Here is a 25,589-nt window from a genome sequence, read left to right on the forward strand (position 1 = left end):
AGATGTTGATAATGTTCCCGAGAAATGTTCTTATGTAGATTAATCTCTCTTAAAACAAGGGTGAGAATGTTCCTTACTCCACCTTGCCCTTTTCTAGTTTGCTTAAAGTAACCAAAGCTGCATTAGAGTGAACAGAATGATTGCAGCTAACTTAAATGGTTGTTAGATAGGGTTCAGTGGCCACATATCTACTGATAAATAAAGCAGAAGTAGGGAGTGAGCTGGAGTGCCAGACTGTCCAGTGCTGATTGTGCAAACACTGCCCAGTTGTTAGCGGGCTCTTGGGCATGATTTTGGTCAGTGCCAGCCAGATACTACGGCCCGTAGTGCTCAGAAGAGACCATGTATTTCTCAGGCAAGTAGTACAGACAAGACTGCACCAGGGATGGCTCCTGTCGTCTTACCCTGTCATCACCTGTGTGGATGGCATTGGGACTGGTGGTCCTCTGATACTACTCAGAAAGTACATGAGAAATCCCATTGTACATTTGTTTTACTGAATCCAATTTGTCATTTGTTACCTAAATGGATTATGGAAAAAGTTTGCTGAAAAAAATAATTCCTGTGTTATTTTGATAGGAAGCATGTTTAGATATGGCCACCAGGGCAGACGGAACACTGCTGGTGGGCAGCATAGCAGCAGTTTGCTTCATGAGCCTTACTATGTCCTGCTGACTGAATATAGATATATCAGCAGTGCTGAGCTGCTAATATTGGAGATATCCAGAGGCTTGAAGGGAGGCAGGCTTTTTCTCTATTTGTATTTCATTGCTGGTTTTCATATTCTGTCATTTGTTTGTGATTCCATCATCAAAATGGCTTGTTTTCTAAGCCTCTTGCCAATAGCTGGGGTTGTGGCAGAGTGAGGCTGGTGTGTTCTGCCTTATTCCATGATCCTTGGCTTAGTTTGGCCCTTCGTAGAGTGACTCTCGAAATATCCCTTTGACTGTTACTGGGTGGGTTGTGCACTGGCAGCTGATGCTCCTAATGAAGGCATGGGATTGCATTGTTGCAGGGAATGCGTAACTTGCTTCCTTAAAGGCAGCTTTCCCTCATGCAGCTGGACCCTACCTCTCCCTAGTATGTAACATGTGGTACGAGGCCACCGTTTCAGTCCTGCAGGGCCACAGTGTGCTCAGCTGCTCGTGCTACCTGAAAAAGGGCTGTTTGTTCCACTTGCCTGAAGTACTGCAGTGCTGCAGCTCTGTAAGTGCATCAGTCCGGCACTGTAAAATTTACAGACTCTGCTTGCCTGTTGGCATTTTGATAGAGATGCCTCTACCAGTTCATGGAGGCAGACAGGCAAGTAGCATATTTGTGTTCGTTCAGCATTGTTCGCGCTTTATTTCCTCGTGGAGTCATTCTTTGCCAGATAAGAACTAGAGAAAGGCTGGAAGTCTAAACAAATATGTCTTCGGGGAGAACAACCTGATGACTTAAAGGAGTTACCTACAGTCAGTTTAGCATGTTCTTTGGTTGCAAAGTGCTGTTAATATCTGTCTTAGAGCAACTTGAATATTTTTCCTTCTGTTTGGGCCTTTTTTTCCATCTGAAGTCAGTCTTACAGAAATCAACACTAAAGCAAAAAGGCAATATATACCATTTCTGTAAACAGCAGAATTGAGCAACAAATGGAGCAATGAGCAGTGGAATTGCTGCCCCTTTTTCAGTCACAAAAGTAACTTAAAAGACTACAATTGTATGTCTGATTACTCTTTTAAGGCATATGAGGTCTTGTCTAAAATCATGGTTTTTGACAAGTGGTGAAGCTGAAATACATAATTTAAAATGTTAAAAGGACCCCCAAAGAAACCCCAGGAGAAATAACTAAAACAGTGACTCAGGGAATCTGATACAATTTCACTGTCCCATAGAGACGACTTCTGTTGGGGAAGATGTTTTATTAATGAATACGTTAAATCCTGGAACAATTCTGGTGTTTAGCTCCGTTTTCACATGTTCTTTTCCCACACAAATATATTGTACACCTAGTTTACCTCTGCCTTTCAAACTCATAGAAAACACTTACTGGAAATAAAGAATAGAGCTCAAGGCCAGAAACTTGTCAGTATTTTAATGAGGAGATGTTTTGTACTTCCTAAGTCTTTCTGCCTCCAAGGGAATGTTTTCTCATCCAAGGTGAAATTCTGGAATTTGAGTACATGTGCATGTGCACACATATATGCAAATGACAAAGACCCTGTATCAAATTCTGTGGTTGTTTTTTTTTTTTTTTTTTTTTTTTTTTTTTTCATTTTCTAAGCTGAAGTACACTGGATTAATAGTCAGTGTTCTGCTGCAGTTAATACTTGCCTGGAAAATAGCCACATGTAAGAATTCACTGACCCAGAAATGGGAGAAACAAAATCAATCAGTGAGTGACTGACAGCAAATCTGATGGACCTCTGAGCACTGCTAGCATGGATGATGTTCTCTACTTGCAGGTTCAGCCTTAATGATAACACCAGTAGGGAGACAAAATTGGAAAGAGCGTGTTGCATCTTTGCCAACACTTTTCCCAAGTTCTGCAATTACTGGAAACAGATCTGAGTAAACAAAATTCTCAGCACTAGTTTATCTGGCTGTACAGTCTCAGAAGCTTTGTAAAAGGAGGATGGCAGTCTCTGCTTAATACCTTGAAGGATCAGTGAAATTAAGTGGCAGCATCCTCAACATCTTATTCCTTTCCTCTTTTTTCAGTTTTAGGGGGGTTTTGTGTTTTGTTTTTGCTTTTGTGGTTTTTTTATTTGCTTGTTTGTTTGTTTTTCGTGCAAGTTATTCAGAAAAGCATATTGTACGTGTATGTATATAGCACATATGTGTATTCAGAGAGTTGCAAAGTGGGAAGACTCCTACATCATATACCTGGGCATCTTTTTGAAAAGGAACCTGTTACAAATAACCTTTATGTGAGCAGTAATGCAATTTAATGCACCTGTAGAGCAAAGCATAGCTACTGCCAAGAAGTCGTCAGATAGTACCCGGGATATTGAGGAACTGCTAGTTAAATGGCAGACTGTAAACACAGTCTGTATGACAGCACTGTAAACACAGCACTTAATAGCCAGCAAACACGTTAAGTATTTTGTGTGAGAAAGAAGAAAATAATGTTGGCAAATTAACCTGTTAAATGCCAGAAAGATGAAAACACACCTTTGTAAAAAGTCAGATAGGTGTTTTGATACATATAAAATTCCTCTCTAACTTCCTAAAGAAAATAACTGTAGTGGCTTGTTGGCTATGAGACTGGAAAATATGGCATATAAACATCATGCACTTGTGTATTTCTTTTCTTTCTGGCTCTGTACTCTCATTGTTTCCTATTAGGAGTGAATGAGCAGAGTTACCTTGCTCTGGTAAATGGCCTGTGTACTTATCACACCTTTTCATTTCTTTCCCTTGGTCTTATTCTTTCTATGGTAAATTTTGAGGAGCTGTGTGTTTTTCCCCATGTTGAGTAGATGCTAACACAAGATAAATAAAGAAATTACTAACTTTGCAGCTTCAGTGTAAAACTATTGTCGACTCAAATGGTGGAGAAACGGAATAGTTCCTCTTTCTCCCCTTCCCTAACTTGAAAAATGTTGATCCTTTTGAAGAGGTGAATACATCTCTGTTTTAATTTTTCAATGTTGAGAAAAAAATTAATTGAACTGAGTGCCAACATAAATGTTTTCACATGAAACAGTGTGTGTGCATGTGCCAGGGAAGTGCATTAAATGTGGCTGAATGCATCAAAAGAAATCAGATTTGATGTACACTGAATTATTATAGCAATGTGTTAACTTTTTATATTGTGACTGGAAGGGGAAGAGATCTATCAGTATGCAAATTGACTCCATGCTAAACCAAGCATCTTCTAGTAGGCAAAATTAAGCTGTATGTATGAGGGTTGTAGTCGTATTCAGTTCAAAGGGTTACTCTGAAGTACTGTGTATTATATGAATGGAAATTGTAATGGGTGAATGAATAGCAAACATCTGCTGGTGCCGAGTTGCAGGAAAGGTAGGATATGTTGGTATATTTTATTAAGAAGCAAATAAGAATAACTTTTGACAAGATAACCAGATGCTGATTAAAAATGTTCTAATATATCTAGAGTAGTTACACCAGGAATGCTGATAGCTAGAGAGCATTAGCAAAAGGAGCAGAATTGGGATGAGCAGCAGAGGTAGCACTTTAGCTTGCGTGGTGAAAGTAGCTCTGTATTCAGAAAGTGCTGCATAAACCTGCAGTGGTCATTCAGGCACATGGGAAATCCAAAGTGTACAGGGGCTTCATGAGCAGGGAATGTGGAGATGAAGTCAGGGATGGGATGGAGCAAATTGTACATCAAAGGAAGCCACAGCAGAAAAAAGCACAGGAGCTTATGCACCGGTCTGCCTACCTCTTAAATCACAAAGAAGAAACAGAAATCAAAATGCTCTTTGGAGCTTTTCTGGACTTTCTGATGCTAAAAGACAGAGATGGTATAGCCTTCTGGAGTCTGACTATTTCTGTTCTGAGAGTGGCAGGGAAGTATTTCCTCTCAGTTTAACATTCAGGAAAGCTGGGAAATCTTACTGTGCTGGCAACTGACTGGTCACATGAAATATAGCCCACAGACACAGACCATAACTCTGTTTAACTCAGTGAAGTTATTTTTGGACCTGTCATGGTATCCATCTCTTCTTGTGCTTTAACGTACCTAATGACAGCAGCATGGCTACAGAGTGCCCTGTATGCATATTTTTCAGTATGTCAGTATAACTGTCTGTGCCATACATGCCTCTCTGTGCCTATATGAGAGTGCTATTCATTTGTAGTTTATTTTGAAGCAATAGGTGTGGGATGCACAATGTGGGTTACAACAGTTTAATACAGTGTTTTGCTTCTTCAGCTGGCCTAGAATGCACTTCAGAATTCCCTTTGTGCAGAGAAAGGAGGACAGACTTGTCCAGCTGTGATTTTTAGAAGCTACCTCTTACAATGCACAGGACGCTGTGGGGAACGAACTTTCTGCAGCCTCAGTTCTAGGACAGAGCAGAGAGTCGTTATCCCGTTTAACTACTTGTTCTGACAGCCAGGCCTGCCTGTCTCTTCTGGTAATAATAATTTGGTTTTATGGCATCTGCTTTGCGGGGTAGCCAGATTACTTTCCTATTGCCAACTGTAACCTCTGCCTTAGTGTGCGTCACATCCAGGTATGAGGGTTTGGGGTTTTTTTTTTTGAAAAAAGACCAGCAAAGCATTCTGAGATAATAGTCGATTTGCAAGCAACAAAATTATCAGCAGCTAGTGAAGTGCACCATCTCTGTGTTATTTCTGGTGTGGATCTGGGTTCGTTAAAAAAATGCTACAGCTCTGCTAAGAATGATAAGCCCCTTGCCCTCTTTTCTTTTTTATTATTAGAAATGGCTGTATGCCTGCTGGTTACATGATCTGAGTATCTGGACTTGTGCCTCTAATAATTTCACCAATCAGTCACTCAGTGTGTGAATTTAGCAGTGGCAACACAGGTTAAATACAATTGTTATTGGATGGTTTAATCATTTTTCATATTACTTGGTCTTGCATTTTAAATGGTACTGACAGTGCAGAATATTATCTTCCATGTTTGGTGGATAGTATTGCTTGAATGATGTTTTGTGATCCAAGTAAAACTGACAAGAGCATAACAAAGTACAAACAGGATATAAACCTTCACTGACCATGAATTGGGTGTGTGTTGTACACATTTTTAGGAAGGGAGTCTTCTCTGTTGTTACAAATGGTTTGTTTATTTCAAATTCTTTCTATTGCCTAATGAAAAATACCTTATCAAACATGCTTTAGGTTTAAGATCAGTGCACATTTAACTGAGAGTTAATTAAGTTAACAAGGTTTAGAAAGGAACATAATGCACACTTTGGAATTTTCATTCTGGCATGATTGAATACATTTGGCTGAATTACCACATAATTGGCAAGCACCAGGAAGGTGTTTTGCTCTTTTCATGCTGTAAATGAATGTTAACTATGCTCAGGGCTTTGGATGACTTAATTGACTAATTTTTTATGGACATCCCTAGAACTTGGGTGTGTCCAAAATTTAAAAGTATCCAGCCCATGGAGGCAGTCAATGTAAGAAGAAATGAGGTTACTGGGTTAAAAGCCTAGTTTGGGGAAAGAAGAGAAGGAAGAGATGATGCATCTGTGTGCATTTAGTAGCAGAGAAATCAGTATGAAACTGAGACCACACAGACTAAGCATTCAAACTGCCTCTTTTTGCTAAGCGCCAAATGATGCATTCCTATTTACTCATTAAATAGAGGCTTTTTATTCATCTTTGAACCCTTAAATAGACACGTAGCACTGGAAAAAATGAAATTTCAGACAGTTCTCTTTTCAGGATTTGCCACATTCCACCATTTTTCACATTTTTGTAGTTTTGTGCAATAAGCAAACCAATAATGAAATGGTGATGCCCTGCCCAAGAACATGACAGACTGCTATTACAAATAACAGGAACATAGCATGTGATATTCACTGTGGGAGACCTGGGGAAGGCTCCGATGGCCCACGCTGCCTGAGGAAGCACACCACACGTGCAGCCTGGTCTCTGAGCTGGGATCAGTACTGAGTATTGGCAGCACATGGTGTGGTTAATGTCACTTTCTGCCTGTGATGTACATCAGGGATGCCCAGCTCAACAGAACAGGTGGCCAAAGAAAATCCAGGTTGTCAGGGCAGGTCCCATTTTCCACCCCTTACCAAAGTCTGCTTCCTCATTTCCCTCCTACAGTAATGCCCTTATGGCAAGGTCCTGCCCCACTGACCTTCACGTGATCTGTCTTCTCTCATCTTATCCGTAACTGTTACCAGTTTACTTATCAAGAGGAGAGACCCAGCTTTTTTTCTGGGGCTTTCCGCTTTAGAGCTGGTTTTGTTTACCTGTTCACACTTTGGCCAACTCACCTAGCAGGCAGCCAAGAGTGCCTTTCTCCCATGTGAGCCAAATAGTACCTGTGCCCTTTCCAGATGGGCTACAGGCACACTGCAGGGGTGTCACTGTGCAGGACACTCTCCAACCCTGGGCAGGAGAAAAACGGCACGTGGGATGTCCCACGCTGTTAGCAGGCTGCACAAACTGCTTTGTAAATCTGGGTGTTGGCATAGGCAGGAGTGAGTGCATTGTGTCTTTGGGCTATGTGTGTGTTTATATTTGGGTTTTTGGGTGGCTGAGAGCAATTTAAAGCTGTTTTCCTAGAATCTAGGCTTGTAAACTTTGAAAACAAAGAAACCAAAGCCAGTTCCATGTGCAGAAATGTTATTTTTGTGTGTGTGGTCCTGTGTATTTTGTTGTATGCATTTTGTTGTTTATCGCTTCATGTTCCTCCTTACTCTCTTTATTTCTGGTTTCTTTGTGTTTATGGTCTCCCTGGCTTATTAACTCTGCAGTGCCATCTTACTTTGCTGGTGGTGACAGGCTGTCACACTGCTGTAGATTTCCCCATTACAGAACCCCGTTAGTGACAAACACTGACTCATCGCCTGGCGCTGGTCCAAAATCACAATTGGAAAAATCAGAAATCCAATCTCTGAAGCTTCCCTCTGAGGACTACCCAAAACTCCTTCAGCTCTCTCCCTCCCCTCTGCCTGTCTCTTCTACTCACCACCGCTACCGCAACCACTGCTCCACTGTGACTGAATCACAGCCCCTCGGCTGCAGCGAGCACGGCGGGTGCACGCTCCGGCACCATGTTAAGCCAGAGCAACACAGCAAGGTGCCAAGGGCTTGTCGAACACCCTGCGACAGAGCAGCCATTAACGGACATTAATTTCATCTGTCTTTTTCTTTTCCATGGTTGTATTTAATGCTTCTCTCTACAAAGCTGGGCTCTCTAGGAATACCATCGTTCCCGGTGCGTTAGCTGTAAGCCCATCAGTTACTCTGAGAAGACTGGAAGAGAGCTGTAATGGTGCATTTTGCACACCTTTAGGAAGGGTTACAGACTGGGACGTCGTGGCTCGGTAGGGTGTGTTACTGGTGTTGATGCAGATAGTAATGCAGCTTATAGCAACTGAAAAAATCTGAAAACTTTATTGCATTCTGTGTCTTAAATAAGTAAATGAGTTGTGTCATTATTTCTTTACTGGAAGTTATGGATGGTGGTCATACTGTAGCAGAAAACACTATATCAAGTTGATGGGAAGAACCTAGAGGAGGTGAACAATGTCACTTGCCAGGGGAACTAATTTTATTTTCCAAAGACGGAGGAAAAAGGAAGGTTATCCAGTACAAAGGTGGGAAGAGGCAGAAATTGCATTTTGCCATTTAATTAACAACCAGCCAATCTATAGCCTGTAGCTTTCCTGCAGACCCATAATTGGGAGCAGAACCTGTACGTTTCAACATTCAACATTCAGACCTTCCAATACATGATGCGAGGTATCAGAGTGTGTGACAAATTGCCAGCGTAGGACACTTGTGCTGTCACATGTGTTACCCCTAGCAATTGATTTAATTTCTTAATTAATTATTGATAGATTCTGATGCCTCTATTGCTTTTATTTTTAAAATTTAATTTTAATTAATTATTGGTGGAATGCAGTGGTTTATTTGAAAATAAGAGGGATAAAACGAGCTTTCCTTAATTAAGCCTGTTATTCAGGGTTTTTTTTGTGAAGCATTTGAATGAATATTTCAGAAGACTTCATTTAAAAAAAAAAAAAAACTACCCTCACAAAACATTAGTCATCTTATAAAAATGGAATAAATGCTGATGAAAAGCACTAAGAAAGAAAGGGGAGATGAATATGGAGGGATAAGCATTTCAACAAATGGATCCCTGTTCTCCTCAGAAGGCCTGCTTCCTAACCTGCATCTGCAGGCAGTACTGACTGGAGAAATGAGATGACAGCTTTTCCCTTCCCCCTCTGACTCTGCCCCTGAGGACTCAAAGATGTTTAATTTGATATGCCTTTGAGTCCTCCCTCCCACCCTCTCAAGTCTCCAGGGATGTTTTATCACTCAACATTGTTAAAATTTAGATGTTGTTAACCCACTACCTCAGCTGAGCTTGTACTTTACTGTTTTCTTCATCAAAAGGTAAAGCAAGTAAAGGATTCAAAATATACACAAACATAGGTTTTTATAGGCGAGCTGTAAGCAAATATAGGTTTCAGTAGGCAAACACTTCTGCAGGCTCCAGATTCTGATTTTCCATGGATCAGTGGGTTAACTAAAGCTGGTTGTGTGATGGTTGTGACAGGTATTAGATTGGAGAGAAAAAGAGACAAAAAGAACCATCATTCAAAATGGCACAAGGTTGGTGCTTACAAAATACAAGAAAAAAACTGAGCTTAGACAGAAAAAGTTACCCACAGTTTACTACCATTACACAGCGTCTGTAGGCACTAGTAAATCAGTTGGATGCTCAACCTTTCCTCCTCAAGTTTATTTATTAACACATTTAAAAAAAATCTCCATCACCCCCTCCTGAATGAGAAAAAGAAAAAGCTAAAATTAAACCCAACAGAAAAGCCTCTCTGGGTGACCAGAACACCTCCTGATGTTCTTAACTTTTCCGAACTATCGGCAATACCAAGAGATTCAGCATATAGATACTCTTAATGTTCTCTGATGAGCCGATATTCGGGTGGGCATTTCATTACAGGAGGAGCTGATGGTAAACAGGGGAATGATGCACTGTAAAAATAAGCTTAATGAAGTTGGCAGAAGAAGCCCTAGTTTTGAAAAGCTGGCAGAAACTGCCCTTGCTGCAATTAAGACCTGCTTGGATAGCAGTGGAATATCAGCCCCATTAGCCATTGTTTTTAATGCTGTTGCATCCTGACAGGAAAGGAGAGAAAGCAGTTTGGCACACAGTGAGCTGGACCTAAGACCTCCATAAAAATGTCTGTATTGTGTGGTTTTTCAGCTGTGAAATTTTGCCAACAGTTGATTTTACCTTAAATAAAATGGAGGATGGAGGGGAGTTGTATAAGTGAGTGAGCAGCAACATCTTGCCCGCAGTCCCATGAGGTACCCTGTGTGTTCAGTTCCAGTCTTGGTATTATGATTTCATAATTTCAAGTCTCAACAGTCTAATGATTTTTGTCTGTTGAGAATACATAGCTGATTCCTATAAAACCATGAGAGAAATCTGAAGATAGGAAAGTTAGGGCTTTTGACAACAGAGAAGACCTGAATAAGCACGTTACCCATGCTTTTGTGAAAACAGATTATCAGTGATGCTCCAGCAAAGCTCACATTTCACTATCATCTTTGCTGTTTAGATTTAGCACCTCAATGAAGTGAATAAATAGTCATATGGCTATTCATATTAATGCAATACAAAACTGAGAGGACCAAGATTCACATTAGCATATGGACTTCACAATTTCATTTTTTTTTTTTTTGTATTATCTACAATATTGAGGCCTTGTTTCTAATTTCTGCTGTAGTCTCAGAAATGACACTGCCTGAGTTTATAGTCACGTTTCATTTTTAAGGCTGTGTTCACAGGCTAGAAAATAATTAAATAATGAAGCTTTAGCTTTAAAGGCAGTACTGCTGTAGGGGGAAGATTTAGCATCAAATTCTGCAAGCGTGGCATTGGAATATACAACATTTTTGAGCTTATGCTTAATTTTTGGGAAGCATAGAGGTGTAGGAAGAGCTGCGTAGTCCAGAGACTGAAAAGAACTCCTTTATTTGTCTTCCATACTTCTGTTTGGGGTTGAACCTAGGTGGATGCACAGGCTTCTTTTTTCTTTAATGCTCAAAATGTTTAGTGTTAAGTTGAATCGAAAGGTTCTTTTGGAAATGAATGGTGTGCAGGCTGCAACCAGTAACTGTGCTGTGGGGGATGCAGGGAAAAAAAACTCTGTATTTGAATTCCTCTGGCTATGTAGACTGCTCATTGTGAGCTGGTTTAGGTTTTTTTTCTTTCCCCTGGAACATTGTAATAAGGAGCCTATCTCCTTTTTGATAAGATTGACTTGCAAATGGATTAGTTTGAAGAACTAGGAATAAATGAAATCTGCAAAGGTTTCTCTTTCCTCTTAGGGTTAATTCCCTCCCCCCCCCGCCCCCCCCTTCATTTTCATGCTGCAATGTCAACAAAGACTACACTACACTAAAATCAAAGCAGCTGGGGGGGGGGAGATAGAGGAAAACATACAGAAGGTCAGTAGTTGTATTTATTCCTGCATACATTTGGGTTTTTTTTCTCTCTCTCCTTATGCTTCCTTTATATGTTTTTTAGCAGTTTCCATCAGGTAGTATATTACCTGATGCAGTGTCATTATATTGTATAAATTGCAGCAGTTCCACAGTTTTCTAGACGTCATCCTGCCAGATACGTGAGCCTACAGCAGTTTGCATTTGTTACCCTTTCTGGTGTGCTCAAAATATCTTCTAGTATTCATGTACAGATTTGAAAGATTGCTTCACATAGAGATGAATTGAAACAGCTTGTCATACCTATAAAAATCGATGTATTTTTTGGAAAGGGTAGACATACAAGGAATAAACCAGAAGCTGGGGATTCTCAGCTTCTTGTAGTGTTGTCAAAATTCTGAATTATTACAACAGAAGTCATGGGTCTTAAAATGAGCATATTCAGTACACTCTCCATTTTGGTCGAAGGAGATCTCCAATTAGGAAAGGTGGATTTGTGATTCCACAGATAATGTCTACCTTTCACATACACATCGCACTATGTCTCTTGTTCCATGACACCTGGCTATGATTAATCACTGCTTTTCTCATGGCTCAAAAAGAAATATAAGTGTCTGGAAAAAAAAAAAAGGTGATTTCCTCTACAATTCCTCTTTCTCTTTAGGTCTTTGCAGAACATGTAAGTCTGCATTTTTTGCCAGTACTCTGTTTTCTGTTACTTAATACCAGTGCCATTTTACAGTGGTAGTGAATACACAAATGCTGCAAAGCACCTGGGGAAAAAAACTGACCTGCAGTATGCTCGGTTAGTGCTCCCTGCCTAGCATAAAACTAGAGGCAAGCCGAGAAACAAGAAATAAAGAAAATAATATATTTTATGGGAGAAGGCAGTTTGTTGCAACAGATATATCCCATTAGTGCTGTGATGACATTAGATGCCAGGATATTCCATTTTAACTAGATCATAAATTGGACTTTGCCTAAAGGATTTATCATAAGTGATGTCTGTGTCCCAGTAGTTTCTTCCTGGTTTGCAATCTCAACTTTAGCCTCTCTCCTAAGATATCTTTTATCTTGAAATTGGAACTTGGTACTTTTGTAAATTAGGATTGGAGTGCAAAGCCACATTTTTGCTACCTCCATCCTGTTTACATAAGTTCTTTCTTTTAATCTAGCTAGCAGACAAGGAAATGAATTAAACATTAGCTGAATTGGTGAGCTAAACATTAAAATCCTTTCCTTATGAAGTGCGAAAGCATTTCACCTAGCAGGTGTTTAACAGCCATTTGGTTGGTCAAGTTTGAAGGCAAATGGGATTATTCTGTTTTATTAAAAATGAAAGAAATCAGCCAATTTTTTTCTTGATCATCTTTTCTATAGCAATTTTTTCCTTTATAAAATTCTCATTCCAAGAGAAGTGATATGGCAAAATGTTAGATACTGGTAGGATTACCTAACCACTACTCTGGAAGTATTGATAAAATTCTTGAGTATTTATTGGAATTTTAATTTATCAGGTGAATCCTATGCTAACACTATTGGTTTAAATGCAGACTTATTTGTATAGCTGCCTACCACAGTGGAAGTGACGTTTATGATGTGGGCTTTCCTGTTGAGTAGAATCTCATGGTGCTTCTATAAGGCAAATGTTTGAGTAATTTCAGCCAACTGACATTATAGGGTGCCTGCCTCACAAGTTAGATAAGTATAGACATGGACAGAGGTAGATGAATTAGTCTAAATCATATGTGGCTTTTTTTTCCCCCAAACCCAACTGATTTTCATTGAAAGTTTCCTGTACAGATGAGCTGTACTTAGTGCTGTAAAAATTCTGTTATTAGATTATTTTTTTTGATATCTTTACAGAAAAGTGTGTAGAAAGGCAAAATTGAATTGGTGGGGTTAGAGAGTAAGGTGAAGATGCCAAGTGCACAGTTAATACAAAATCCTTTAATTTTACCATATGTAGAGCTGGATAATTTTAGGAATGTAGATATAACATTAAAAAAACCACAACCCTGCAGTGATCATTTTCACAGTAGATGAGTACAGGACTCCTCTCTTTTTCCATGTGATGCTTTACTGGGCAGTTACTAGACATGGGTCCCTAGAATTCAGTGGGGTTCTTTTTGCTTTGTTTTTATTCTCTCATCAGTTTGGCAGGTTTGACTCCTCCAGCTTTTGCAAGCCCTTCTGATCTAGGAAATCCCAAGAGATGGAAGCTGCACTGGGCTTCCCTTGGAACAGAGGCTAATTTTCATGCTATAACTATGCAGGACGGTATATAGGAAACTCTTTGAAGACACCCCTTTCCAGACAACATCAGCTCTGCTAGGGCCTATGGCAGTCTTTCTCCCTGCAAGAAAGTGAATCAGCACTTCACTTCTTCATGGGCATATGTGAAAGGTAGCCTCCAATTAAGATATCAGACAATATCTCAGAGAAAACACTGATGTCTATACATAAGGGAGAGAGCTCTTGGCAGCTGAATAACAATACCTCCTCAGTCCATTGCCTTTTGAAAGAGAAGCACAACTTTCCTTCTTATCCTTATCTGAACTGTGCTTATGAGACAAGAAACATCCTTTCTCCTTTTATTTTCCCATGTACTCAGCATAATCTGATAAAAGTGAAAGAATCAAAATCCATCACCTGATGTGGAGAAGTATCTTTTAGTGCCTTATTGAGCTCTCAGTTTTGCAGCTGCCTAGACAGTCTTTTCCTTAGGAATATTTTACTTGAGTCTGGCTGGTCTTTTCCGTCCAGATGAGAGATGTCCCATACTGTTTGGTGTGGAGATGTCTTCTAGGCATTGCTACCTTTATGCACATGGGCTGTTTTTTTAAAACAAACAAACAAGCTATATTTCCTTTCAAGCATTTTCCTTGGAATGGGATTCTTTTTTTAAACACATTTGGCTGTGATCCCATTCATCCTGTCTCCCAAACTATCTGGTGGGCTAAGGACTGTGAGGGCCAGGCAAGTATTATGGCTGCGTCCCTTAACATGAGGCCTGACATGCCAGGTTCATCCTTTTTGCATGTGAAAGGTTGATGCATGGTCATCCACCCCATGCCACAGGGAAGAGGTCTGTTAGGCATGTGACTGGCCCCTGGTAAATCAGTCATATATGATCATGCTCTTTACACATACAGCTATTTCCCCCAATGTTTTCCCTTCTATTGGTAGGTTTGTTCTAATTATCCAGACAACATACTGAATTCTGTGCTCTTCAGCCTACACCAAGTGCTTCATTATCCAGGGGCCTCCACTGGGTAAGATGCATACTATAGACGTCATCTATGGATGGATATCTACACTGGATGTCATCCGTTCTTGCTAATGGTCTGTGCAATCCTACAGTTAGAGTAATCTGGAAAAGCTCTTGACAGATCACCTGGCCCACCCCCCTGCCTGACAGTAGGACCACCTGATGTCTATGCCATTTCTGAGAGATGCTGGGCCAACTTGTTAAAGTGAGAAACCTTCAGGTCACCTGTTCCTTCCCCATGCGTCTTACTCCCAACTGAACTGTTCCCCTGAACTGAACCTAAATCCACCTTATCAAGCCTATGGTGGATGAAGCAAAACTTTATCTCTTCCACTTTCTACCTGCCTTTTATACATTTGGTGTGTTTGAAGACTGCTAGTTTCTCTTTCAAAGTATTTTCTTATTTAAACTAAACAACATGAACTCCTTCAGCCTTTCTTCTTGTGTCCTATTTTCTAGACCTTCTGATGTTTTCATCAGTCTCATCCAGAATATCATGTCCTGCTTGATATATTAGTTACTTTTTGATCCAGGTCACTACTCTCAGCATTTTGCTAATAAATTTTCATGATACACACCCAAATTTAGTTACGTCTTCAGGAAGAGATGGAAGAAAACCAATGTGCTTATTGCAGTTGTCTCTGGTGGGGTTTCCAAACCCTGGCATGAAAGTTTCTGAATGCTGTTGCCTGTGCTTGTTGTGTACCTCAGCACAGAACTGCTGCTGCTATGCTGCTGTAAAACTATTTTCTTTCCAGGGTGGTGGTAATCAAGCCAAACTTCATGTGGTACCTCTTGCTCTAATCAACCTTTGGTCGATGATATTTTGGTCTCTTGGCATGTGCTGTAGACTATGACTTCAGTACAGAATGATGACCTTTGTGTAAAATACTTTGCCTGGTACCCCGAGAAGTATTAAAAAATGTTGCCTGCCTTTCTTATCTCATTTCCACTGGTCCAACATCTAATGCAAAGCATTTTTCATTCTGCTGCTTTGAAATCTCTAATGTTTTGATATGAGAAGTTTCAAGATAATGGGTAGAGCCTATTTTGTACTAAACTATCACAGATGATCAAAATATTGAAGATGTTCATTCTATAAGATAGCCCTGGTTGGCTTGCTCTCTCTCTTCACCAGTCTTTCCTGGTGAATGTCTTGGATTCATGTGGGGGTCTAAAAGGTTAATGCGTAACTGCACTGTGAATAACTGCATCTGCTGGTTAAGCAGAGGAAGCTAAAACGGAAACAATGAAAAAGCATTTATTGAAGCCTGCTGGGTGATTAGGTGGGACGTAGACATGAATTAGATTTTAAACTCTTATTTTTAGAGCCTTGGATGTTTGAGTCAAGCCTGCCATGGAGATAAACACTCTGTATCTTCACCAAGACAGATGCTTGCTGTCGAGAGAGGGATCATGGCAGTTCAGCAGGGAGTTCTTTGCCAGCCTCTTAGGAGCAGTCAGCATTCAATTCGATGACCAGCAATCTGGCTGATAACCAGAAATAAGCAGGACAGAAGAGAAAAGATTTTTAGTGAGACTGAGTTTTTAGCTGGCATGCACTTAAATATGATGGGATTGTGTATAGTTTCCAGAATATCTTCACTGAAAATAATGATAATGGCTATGTTCTGCTTCAGTTTGCCTGCTGCATTTGCCGAACAATTCCCTTCACCATATAGTTTTACACTAATATTTTATTTAATCATCTGCAGAACTTAATCCAGCTCTGGAAAATAAACAGCAGATGACATTTTGGCTTTTCTCAGATATAGTGCCTTGCATCTCAAAAAGATGGTAATATTGGAACAAAAAGTGTTTGGTTTTGCTGTAGCTCTGCTATTGATAATGTTCTGTCTTTTCATCTTGCTTCAGGAAGAAAACATGAATTAAACATTAATTGAACTGTATTGACTGCCAACATGTAGAAATCTTATTGTAGACGTTAGAGAGTGCAGAAGGCTGCAGGGCAGTTTGCTGTTTCTTCATTGATTATTTCAGTGGTAAAAAAGACTTGTTGACAGAGTGCTGGTTTTATGTGAATGATATTTACTTCCCACAGTATTCCAACAGAATTGACAAGCATAGGAAAGACACAGTGTGCAATATATGTTCTATGTGACACTACAGGGTAGGAAACACTGATCTCTCCTTCAATTTTTCTTTGGTTCTAACTACATTAAGATTTTCAGCTTTTCTACGAGAAAGCTATTGTACAAAATTATATCCTACTAGTGGCCGTGAATTTTCTTCCCCTTTGCCTTTTTTTTTTTTTTTTTTGTTACTGCTACAAATCTATGTGCCTTTTCTTTCTTGTGGCTCTTCTCTGTGTACAGTAATAGGCTTTCCAGTACCCATAGTAACGCATGTTGAAGGTGACGGGCAAAGAATCCCAAAGCTGAGATTCTTGGCCTAGATGACGGCACTAGAATTTAAAAGAAACATACAGTAGACTCTGTATGAGAGACCCCTTAAGCACTGAATCAGGGGGATGAATAGAGGAATTTAAAATATGCTGTGACTTGAAGACTTCTATAATGTATCCGTAGAAGGGAATCTGACTAAAGTGATGCTTTTGCTTTTGGGGTTGGACAGCCAGCTTTTGCAAACAGCTTAAAAATAAATACGGCTCTGAAAAATTGCTAGTGCTTAGAGCAGGTGGTCATATACTGTATATAAAAAACAATGAAACATCCACAAAAATTGCACAAAAAGGCTTTTCTGGATGAGAGTCTTGCTTTTTTCCTGTGAGGGCTGTTGCCATTAATCCTGTATAACGCAGGAGCATTTTAACATAGTAAAACACACACAATTTTCATTGTTACCCTCTGCAATACAAACCACTAAAAAATCCTTTTTTTCCTGTTATTTCTTTCTTTTAAACATAAATATATACGCATGAATACTTGACATTCTGAAAGCATTTTAATTTTAATGGTACTGAACATTTAGCACCTTTTGTGTTGACAAATCCTTTGGAGCCACAGTAGGAACAAACCTTACTTTATTTTTCCATTCAAATTGTGCTCATCAACATCTTGCTTAAGTTTTAACAGTTGGTAACAAGTGAATAATGCACCTTGTATATCTGTACAAGCTTTTCATATTATTGAGGCTGGATTTTTTTTGTTTCTCTCCTCCCTCGCCCGCATTTTCTGATTACATTCACTTCTTGCTGAGTTGCTGGAACATTGGCTGCAAACACTTGCTGTTAGTCTCAGGCCAAGGACAATGCATGAATTAGTGGACTTAAATCTCCCTGTATGTCTCAGGAAATCAACTTTGAGTAGAAGCAAACACCTGTAGGTATAAGAAAGAAAGATGACTTTCTACCTCCATGTCTACATTCAGACAAGTCCATCTTCCAGGACTGTCAGTAAGGTTGATCATTGGTCAATTACTAATGTGGAAATTCAATAGTTTCGTATGTCTAAAGCGCACTTGCTATAACTCTGACATACTTAAATTTTATCCAAACTACGTGTGCAATAACACTTAGGGATACAAATATACTTCCACTAAGGTGCCACTTCCACCCCATGCTCATCTCAAATTCGCTGTGGTAGCTGGTGGAAATAATTTTTCAGATATTGCATATGGAGATGAAGTTTTCTTCTCTAAATAAGTCTTTTCTCCCTTTTGTCTTACCCTGTCTTGTTTCCTTCAGGAATATCAGGATTGAGGTTTTGATAAGCAAGAGCTATAAGAAAGGGCGTTTGTGACACTGGTATTTTTTTGCAGGATCTCTTATGCCTCTTGCTGGACACTTCTGGCATCAGGTGCTCAGCACGAGTGTGAAAATGTGTTCTTGACTTTGTCTGCATCATTTTGGGCATATGGAATGGATGCCCTTGCATAAAATGCCAGTCAGTCAATTTTGTTTGGAGAACTATACGAGATAGTTACAATCTGAATGGCCTCCTGTCTTGTATCTTTCCTTACTAGAGGAGAAAGGGCACAGATTACAGGTAAATCCAAATGTACCTAATACAAACAACAGATTAACATGTCAATCTGCTTCCAGCTGTGCTTGAATTATTGCACAGTCTCCTTCTTCAAAACATAAATCCTTTATTAAGGTTAGGTGATTTAGCTTGGATTAAAATGGAATGCCTTCCAACACTTATAAGTTTGGAAGATCTAGACCAAATTTGATTATTTACTAAATTTCAACAGTTTTAGGAACATGGTGAAATATTAGTGAAGGTAAATGTGTATTGTTTTTCAGTTGTGCCCCTACTCCTTCCATCCTCTGAAAGATCAGTCAGTGTTACCAGGTGCTCGAGACTGGGGAAACAGAGTGAGGGCTTGCCATTATCTGAGGAATTTTCTGACATATGGGGCCTTTAGGCAAACTTTTGCCCTTGGGTGGTTGAAGGTTTCTCTATCTAGAAGAGGTCTTTCCCAGCCAAGCCAGGCTCTGAGCAAGTCTGAGGACTGCAGGTGCCCAGCAATACTCGCTGCAAGTCTCCTAGAGAAGTGGCTGCAGTGGGCAAATGTCAGCTCACAAGGCTTGTGGTCCAACTTCTTGCTCTCACCGCAGTGAAGCATATCCTAGGCTAGTGCATTTTCCCAACAAACCGTTTTGATCACATCAGCCAAATAAGAGTATATTTGTCTTTATTTGTAGTTTGAGCCAGTGGACCTTCAGGGGCCAGGTAAAGTCTTTGTGTGGATCTAGTGACTCCATCACGTACTTCCTACCAAAGAGGTGCAGGTCCAGCCAGAAAAAAGCTGTTTTTATGTTTTAACTAGCCCCTCAAAAAAGCTTTATGGAAAATGGGTTTTTCTTCTTGAGATAGATTGATACAAGGTACGCCTCCGCCATCACAGCTACCAGTTTGTGATGTTTAACTCTTGCAGATCTGTGTTCAAAAATTGCTTCTGCTTCTCCCTTTCTTTGGGGCGCACAGGCTGGTTATGCCTTAGTCATGAAACTAAATTGTCAGCTCTTATTGTTAAGTTTCATCTTTTAATATCTTTTCTACATGTTTAATTAAAAGATTTCCGTTCTCAAAGGTGGTGCATCAGGGCCATGATTCAAATCCTGTTATCGAGGTCCCTTTTCAAAATTGTAGTCAGGCAGCCAGATCATACACCGGAGGCATCGTGTTTGTGAAATATAAGCTGAAACCTTATACACCAATATCCCAGATTGTGCCACACACTACTTTATTACTTGGCCCCAATTCTTAAGTTTAATGTAGGCATCTTGCTAATTAGCGATACCAAGAGTTTGTTACGGTGGCAGATCTGACTGGGTAACGCAGTGTTACTTTTTTGACTGCATCGTGTGAGGTAGAATAAACTGTTTTCATTTCAATTCAGTTATCAGTTTTCATGTGTGCATTTTTTTACTATACCATGAACCTGATTTTCTGTTTGCCTTCATGGCTTTTGTAGCATGGTAAACACAAAACATGAAACAGGAGCAGTAGCTGGAGGAAAAGACCCCTCAGTTTTTGTTTACTCTGTGCATTCTGTGGCCTCTTCTGGATCGCGTTGCAGTGGTTTTCCTGGACATCATGTAGGACCGGGAGGAGGCATCCCTTACCCGCACAGGAGAGGTGTGTACGGGGGAGGTGGGCTGCTGCCTGCACCCCACTCAAGGCGATGCCACCAGTGCCCCACGCTGTCTTTTCCCTCCGGCTCCCCGCGCCTGGTGCACAGCCCCAGAGGAGGGGCTGGGGAGGCCCGGATGCTGTCCCGAGAGTTGGGGAGGAAAGCCCTTTCCCTACAGCCTGGTCGGTAGGTCTGTGAACCCAGCTTTGCTTCAGCCTTTCTGCCAGTCCCACATCTGGCAGCCGGAGAGCCGGGTGCCGGCGGCCCAGAGCCGCGGGTGGCCGGCCAGCCTTGGCCGCCCTGTCAGGCCGGGGCCGTGCTCTGGGCAGCCACGCGCTGCTCTCTTCTCTCTGCTACCCTCTACCATGTGGGGCTTTTCGTTTAAAAAGGGAAATTCGGTGTGAGCTGGAGATAATCTTGCCACCCTTTGCTTCCGACTACCCACCTTTTTTCAGCTTTTGTACTCACATCCTTGCCATTTTTTAAATCAGTATTTGTCTGATAACTCTAAGTACTTCACTTGCTCTGACTTGTAAAATGTCTGAGTTCATTCAATCAAACATTAATTGAGTCCTCAGAAGATATTTACCTTATGGATTGATTGTATGGTTTGCATTAAACTAGCGTACAGGCGTAACCCCAACTGCTAGGAGCAGCTGCTTTTAATTGTCGCCAATGGTGACCTGTCAAAAATTGATCCTCATCTTATTCTGAAACCACAGTGACTACTTTCTAATGTAATTACCCAGGTGAGTCCCAGAAAGGAAGATAAATGCATGATAATAAATTCTAGCATACAGAATCAGGTAATTATCAGTACAAAGCATAACAACCTGAACTGTGCTTTTCTCTTCTTTTTTTTTTGCATATGTTTATGATAGAATAATGAACTGGGTTTTAAGTTCTACAGCAAAGATCTTTCTGTTTGAATGAGCAATAACATGCTGTATAACTTTGAAATCTGCAACGTATAATGTTGCTTAAATGAAAGTATTAGGCCTATTGAAAGTTGATTTTGCAGTACCAGGAATGTAGTTATTACATAGAGATTTTTTTCTGTTAACTGAAAATGCTTCACATGAGGTTTAGAAAGGATGATTTGAATGCAAAGTCACAGGTCTGGCTGCATTTTAGGCATGATATGACTTGCTATTTTTCCAAAGTCAGTAACTCTATGATACAAAGGAGTCTGGAAATGGTTGTGAATTTTGACTGGCACTAATTTTTACATAAAAAAGTGTTTGGGGCTGTAGTGTTTGGCATATTTCTTTATATTACCTTGAAGTCTGTGGGATGTGCTGTTTTAATTTGAGAAAGGAAATATTTGCTTTGTTTTGAGAATCCTGCTCTAATTAGTCAAGATATTTTCCTGTGGTTAGTGTAAGAAAACACGGTAAAGAAATTATGTATATATATGTTGCAGGTCAGAAAGGTTCCTCTCCAACTGCAATTCTTTGTCAGGCCATTTAAATACATAGAGATGAATAATTCAAAGCCAAATGGTATTTGCTATCATTTACCAAGCATTGTTAACGATTAATGACCCTACGTTTCCATCTCATGGACTAGTCCTCTAAATATGTATTTTTTCTGCTAAGGCATTTCAGTTGAGTTCTGTAATCTTCAAGGCCTAGAAAGTGCAGAAATTTGCATTTGGGAGGCAATGGACAAGTGAGAACTGAAGTTGGCTGCAGTTTTCCTTGTGCAGGGATGAATTCACCTCTATGCAGGAACGATTTTTTTATTTTTATTTACTAATTAATTTAATAAGGGTCAAATACCAGTTTGTCAGCATAATGCAATTATTATTAAATATGAAAAATGGGATGGATATGTACCTTTGAAACTCTTGCTGGGTAGAAATTAAATTAGTGCTTTTACCTTATGCTTTTTGTATAGTCTGTTCTCTGTACGTGTATAATTGCCATTAACCTTTTTTTTTATTGGTGTTAGAAAAGTATAAGCAGACCCCTTATTGCAAACCCAACATAGATGGGGTTCAAAGCCCAGTAGAAAACCTTTATCTTCAGTTTTGTTGAAAATTTGTTTTCTTAGAGTCACTAATCTTTTAACCTCTTTAGCAGTTAGAATATTCCAGAAAGCCATGCTGTCTCTGCAAGGAAAATATCCTTATGCAAAGTGAATCTCCTTGTGATTAATGGTTTTTGGCTTTTTTCCCCCTTTTTTAACCGGTAGCCCTAAAAAAATAGAACTACTTTTCCGATTCTTCTATTGTGATTTAGGTTTTTTCTCTTATTTTTGCATTGTGCTGCATATTCATTGCAGTACCTCTGTTTCATTCCAATGTTTCTGCAGTTTATTGTCTCATCTTTCCATTTATTTGAAAATAAAATATGTGATCTGAACGTGCACCATTCTTAATTGGATAAATACATTCAATTGTTCTGTGCTGAAACACTATTCTTTGCTCTCTAGATCAGATTCATTGCAGGTATTTGCTTCTGCCAGTGACAGGTGAAGAGTCGTGATGTTTTTGTGTCTTTTTTTCTTCTCAGCTAGCTAGTGGTATTAAACCTGGTTTGTTTCTTTTTTTTTTAGCAGGCTGCTTCAATTTGCAAAGGCTGAGCAGGTCAATCTATTGTCCTTGCTGGCGGCCCAAGATGCTGCTGGCCTGCCGCACAATAGGCAGCCTTTGGGGGTCAAAGCCTGCATGTGGCTGATAACAGTACTATTCTTGGCTGGAAAACACCATGATTAGTGAGCTTCAGTCTGCCTCAGCGTGGGACTGGAGCTCAATGGCAAATCCTAAAGATGCCACATTCAGGGATCTCTTCTGTCCCTATCTTTTTTCTTTAAGAATGGAAGCTGCAAACTCAGAAATCAAAACACTGCTGCTTTTTTTTTTATATATATTTTAAAAAATTATTTTTATTGAAACCTATAATAAATAAGAGAGTGGGTGTGTGTGAAGGGGGCAAACTTCAGATTCGCTGCCTCATCTGTACTCATAGCGTCTGCCCAATTCTGCTACCTCTGACAAGCAGGAGCTGTGCTTCCTGATTTCCATCCGCATGAACCCACCTTGCTGTCCCTGGCCCCGGGGTGGACCAAGCACCCGGCAGGGCACAGGCTGGGGACTGCCTGGCTGGGGAGCAGCTCTGCGGGAAGGGCCCTGGGGGTTGGGGCAGCAAGCTGGACAGGAGGCCACAGCATGTCCTGGCTGCAGGGGGGACCTACAGCAGGCCACTCTTAGGTGCATGGCAGGAGGATGAGCAACAGCAAGAAGTGAGAGCTTCAGCCTCGGTGCGAGGAAAAAACTTTTCCCCCATGAGAACAGCTAGGCACTGGAGTAGGTTGCCCAGAGGCGTTGTGCTGTCTCCGTCCTTGGAGGTTCTCAAGAGCCAACTGGAGCAACCTGTCTCAGTGCTGACCTTGCTTTGAGCATGAGGTTGGACTAGAGACTTCCTGAGGTCCCTTCCTACTGGAAGTATTCTGCGCTCCTATCATTTTCTCCCTTTAAATACCTTTTGAAAATAATCACCTTGAGCCTAAATAGCGATAGAAGAAAAAAAAAAAAGTGGGAAGTGGCATACGTAAAAATGTGGGGAAAGACTTATTATTTCTACAGATTTAAAATTAAAATAGAGTTTCAAGTACTCAGATTACAAACACATAAGTGGGAACCATAGAGAACCTTATAAATAGGATTTACAATGCATAGCTACTTGTTGGATGACTTAAATGTAGGAAATCAGACCTTCGTTAGGCTTCGAGAGGGGTTATATCATGACACAAACAACAGAAATTTCAAGCGGAGGTGGGAACCATCTTAGACCTGCAAATTATTAATAGAATATCTGGTTAGAAATGTAAAATTTTAATGACAGTAGCCCTAAGTTTATTAAATGCAGTGTGTTAAGCAAGACTGAATACAGTACCACAGCAGCATAGTATAAGCTTTCAAGAATTTGAATAGGCAGAAATGAATGAGTATAGGGAGCATGTGTGATGTAGTGGAAAGAAAGCAAATGTTACAGCAACCTAGAGCACTCTACAGTTTAGTCATTTGTGTTACTACAAAAGAAAAATTCAAAAAACAGTGAGTAATAAAGTAACTTTATGAAGTGCTGTTGTGAAATCAAAAGATAAAGCAGGCAAGAAATAAAGAAACGGGGTGAAAACAAAACAGAAAGGGATGGTTTTAAAGTCTTATGTGGGAAAAAAATTGTGTATAGAAGAACAGCTTTAACTGGCGGGAAAAAAGATCAAAAGAAAAAAAAAGATCAAAGAAGAATCATCATATTCTAGAAACGTATAAATACAAAAGTATATCCTACAGAATAAAAGTCAGTCGCATCATATAAGCAAACATGCCAGAGGAAAAATAAAGACTAAACTGAAAATTTTTTCATTAATAAATGCAAGAGGTAAAATACTGATGGGTTTAGATGGTTAAGCTAATTAAGCACTTCAGGAAGTATCTTCACGTGGAGTAATATGGAATACATACAAGAATGAATTAAGTGTATCTAGTGTTTTGGTCTAAAGTTATGCAAAACTGAAAAGGCAATGTCTCTGTTTCATGGTATTGACACATTGCTATTCTCTTCTCCACTTGCTAGATAAGGTTAGGTAGCCCAGTGTCTTTCCAGGAGCACATTCCCAAGTTCCTTATTGCTTTGACAAAATCTACAGCATTACTAGTACACTGTAAAGCCAGAGAATTAAAACTGTGCCACACTGGTCAAATAAGCAGGGGGGACAATTCATGTTTGCTGCATTATTACTACTAGGTGCATTGTAACTTTAAGATGCGTACAGCTTTTCTTTGTGTTATATGCTTAATAAAGCTTCACCATCATAAATTAGCCCCCAAAAATGCAGGATTATTGCAGACTCCTCAAATTAAGGACAGATAGACTGGACATAGCTTACAAAATGGTAGAAATGCTGAAAGCTGTTTTACAGTGAATAGAGCTGTAAAAGTAGAATTAAAAGATGTTTGCTTCACAGAACTCCTGTTTTATTAATACCTCTGATATACGTATTGAACAAATTAATCTTAGGGGATTTAAACAGAATTTAACTGCTGATATTCTCACAGGAGCAATGTACATATACATCCCTAGACTTCTTTCTTTTTAAATGGTGTGTTCTCCTTTGAATTTTTATAATGTTTCATTTTCAAAAATACTGATGAGGTACAGTTTGGCATTATTTGAAGTTGGCAAAAGAATGAATAAATTAGTTTAGTTACTCTCGTGCAATTTTTTTTTTTATTTAAATGAATGCTGGTGAACGGGCAGGTACTTCAGCATATGGTTACTATTCTTGAAGAATAAATGCAGGATATTTTTCTTGTTAAGACTTGCGGTTCTATGTCTGTGCCAGAGGACAGTATACTGTATAAACCTAAGTTTGATTTTTGTTAATGAACTTTCAAAGAAGTATTCCATGTAGTCAGAGCCCTAGCATGAGGTATGAGTAACATGAACAACAAATCGGAAAGGTGTAGAGATAACAGGCTGTTTCATACCAGTAAGAAATTTTGGGAGGAGTTATAAAATCAGTGACTGAACAGTTTTTAGGAAACTGTGCAACCTTAATTAAATAAATCTTAATATAAGTTTTTGAAAGGTCATTGAAATGG

General features: G+C 39.8%; 1 protein-coding gene and 1 long non-coding RNA gene across 4 annotated transcripts in view; one reads left to right on the forward strand and one right to left on the reverse strand.

Annotated features, from left to right (window-relative positions):
- Positions 1-25,589, forward strand: part of DSCAM (DS cell adhesion molecule) — a 471,653-nt gene that overhangs the window by 145,443 nt on the left and 300,621 nt on the right. The window lies entirely within an intron of this gene.
- LOC138685582 (uncharacterized) lies at positions 17,404-23,987 on the reverse strand. The gene is made up of 2 exons (XR_011324877.1): positions 23,697-23,987; positions 17,404-17,716 (listed from the first exon to the last, which is right to left on the reverse strand). It is a non-coding gene; the product is annotated as an uncharacterized lncRNA (long non-coding RNA).

Source organism: Haliaeetus albicilla, chromosome 6 (assembly GCF_947461875.1).
Source record: "Haliaeetus albicilla chromosome 6, bHalAlb1.1, whole genome shotgun sequence".
Classification (NCBI taxonomy): Eukaryota; Metazoa; Chordata; class Aves; order Accipitriformes; family Accipitridae; genus Haliaeetus; species Haliaeetus albicilla.